Raw genomic sequence first — 2,881 nt, 5'->3', positions numbered from 1 at the left:
GTGGTCACGCAGCTCGTGTGTGTGAGTGCCGTGTGAGTGCGTGCGCCTCTCACTGAAATAAACGGATAACAATGACAAGAAGGGAACCAGAGTCCCCACAGCTCCACCGCTGCCTCTCTACCCTCTCGATGGGAAGGAAAATGGACTCGGGTCAGGGGGACCTTTCATGGGAAGGGGCAGAAACTGGGGCTATGTCCACAGTGATGGGGGGACCTGACTCTCACTCCAGGTTAGAGGTCTCGGCCGGGGCATTCCCAGGCCCACAGTGGCAGCACCGGTGCTTTTGTGGGGTAAGCATTGCCCTTGGCAAGCTCCTCTTTCAAACATAAAAATACTTGAGCAGGGAGATGTGAAGTCCTTCGAGAGGGCGCGTCCAGAGAACCCGAGAGAGGGAAACCCAGGTGAGACCTCACCTGCTTTAGAGGGCCCGCCCATCATAGACACAGCAATATGAAGCACTTAAAATTTTTTTCGTTGCTCAAATAAGAAACATTTATTTAACTGTTAATTTTGTAATAATTGTAGATTTATAGGAAGTTGCAAAGATAATCCAGAAAATTCCTTGTACCCTTCACTCAGTTTCCCCCAATGGCCAAATCTTCCATAACTATGGTATAATACCGAAACCAGGAAATTGACATCGGTACCATGTGTGTGTAGTTCCATGTCATTTCATCACTCGTGTGAGATTCATGGAACCACCGCGGCCATCAAGAATCAGAACCCTCCATCACCGCAGGGTCTCCCCGCACTATCCCTTCCTAGTCACACCTACCCCTGCATCAGCCCAAAAGAGTTCTCTGAAAGGATGGGATTTGTGAGAGAGGACCAGAGACCTGAAATGGATCCTTAGGCCAGAGGATAGAGGGTAAGATTTGGACTCTGTGGGGAGAATTGGTCTGCTCCAGTCTGCTCTAGGAAACACATATTTGGTTTCAAATTGGCTGCCCTGAATAACCCAGAATGGGGTGCTGGGAGGGGAATCCTAAGTCTGGAATGAGACGTGTGGGTGACTGGAGCAGACCTTAGGTTGAGAGGGTCCAGCCACCCCCACAGCGTGCACCCTGCCCTGCTTAGCAGACCTGTGCCAAGCTCCGCGGGCCCAGGGGAAAGCACAAGTCCTTTAGTCCCCGGAACAAATGTGCTTCCATTTGTGCTTTCCATTTGTGTCATGGGCGTCCTGCTGCATGGGACCCCGGAGATAAAACATAAGACGGTGAGAAAGGGTCCTAAGATCATAGGAGAGAGACTTGATTCTCCCCTGCCTTGATTCTCGGAGCTCTCAACATTATGAGACAGGTTTTAAAAAGCCAAGTCCAGAATAGGAGACACAGACTCAGCTCTGGGGGCTCATAGCCTGGCAGCAACAAAGAGAACTCTCCAGAATGGTGTGAGGGTTAAAAATAATAACAGTACTTTTCTTCCCATTCTCTAAGTTCTTCTAACTGGGCTAATAATCTAACAGAGACAGATTAACAGGAGAAAATCAAATTTTAATATGTACACACAGGGAATTCATATAAACATGATATTTCAAAGAGAATGAGGCAAAATCAGATAAACGTCACTTCAGACAAAGAAGAAAAGAGGGGTGACCGGTTTTAGATTTTAAAAGTAACAATAGGCTATTTGCAGGTAACTGAGGAAGAGCTGAATATGCATGGCAGGTAAATTTTTGCTAGGCAACCCAGAAAACAATGGGGGGCATCTAATTACCTGGTTCCTGCTTGGAGTCTTCCCGTCTAATGCTAAGGTGATTATGCTAAGGTTTCCTTCCTGAAGCAGGTTTTGCCATCTGATCTCTTAAGCCAAAAAGGAGTAGAGTCAAAGGTTCTTTCGGAGTCTTTTGTGTGCTGTGACCAAGGGGGGTTGGAGGATCCAGGGAAGGCTGCCTGTAGGTGGCACTGAAGCTGGCCCAAGACCGGTCCTCTATAGATGTTCAAAAAAAGATGATGATGGAATTGTTCAGGAGAAGAAGTACCCTGGTATGGTCAAGGCAAGGGGTGCAGGGTGAGGACAGGCTGTGAGGACAGTGAGAAGATCTGAGGAGAAAGCAGCCTGCCAGAATTGGGGGCGCGGGGCTGGGAGGGGAGACCAGGAAGAGATGCAGAGATGTGGTCAGGAGCATGGGGCTGTGAGAGCACCTGAAGTACTAGGAGGAGGAACTGAGTTCACACTGGCTGCAGGTTGGGGGCAAAGGAACAACCAAGGACAGAGGTGAAAGAAACCAGCTGGACCTTTCTGCCCCTCCCCTCCCCTGCCTTCCTGCTCTGGGTGGCCTAGGGCACCTCCCAGATCTGGAAGAGCTCCAGGAAACCGGCTTTCCTTGTTTATAGTCAACTAGGAGGAGGAGAAGAGGGGAGAGGGAAGGGGTAGCCAGAGAGGCAGGCTGGTGCCAGAGTGTTGGACCCGCCTCAGCAGGCTCAGGCACTCTGCTCCAAGCCTAGCACCTCATTATGGCCATGGAGGTAGACAGTAGGCCTGAGGGGCTCCCCGGCAGTGTCTGCGACCTAGGCACAGCCTATGAGCACAAGCAGGCGGTCACCCGAAACTACATCACCCACCCGCGTGTCAGTGAGTACGACCCCTGGCGGGCAAGGTTGGGGTGGGCTGCTGTGTCCTCAGGCGCTGCCCTTCAGCTTCTGGGAAACTGGGGGACCAGAGGCCTCGCAGTCCTGTGGCGTTCTTGGTCCAGTGGAGTGGCACAGGCCGCCTGGACAAGGGGCCACCTCTGCAAAGGGAGAAATGGGGGTTCTTCTGCACAGGCTATCCTAGAGAAAGGGCAAGGGAGTAGTCGCAGGAGCCTCCCTGTCATCACTCTGATCCTGCACTGAGTCCCCAAGCCAGAGACAGCCACAACTGCCCCTGAGAGAGAGAGAGA

Source organism: Pteropus vampyrus, unplaced genomic scaffold (assembly GCF_000151845.1).
Source record: "Pteropus vampyrus isolate Shadow unplaced genomic scaffold, Pvam_2.0 Scaffold113, whole genome shotgun sequence".
Lineage (NCBI taxonomy): Eukaryota > Metazoa > Chordata > Mammalia > Chiroptera > Pteropodidae > Pteropus > Pteropus vampyrus.
Note: the sequence above shows the minus strand (reverse complement) of the source record.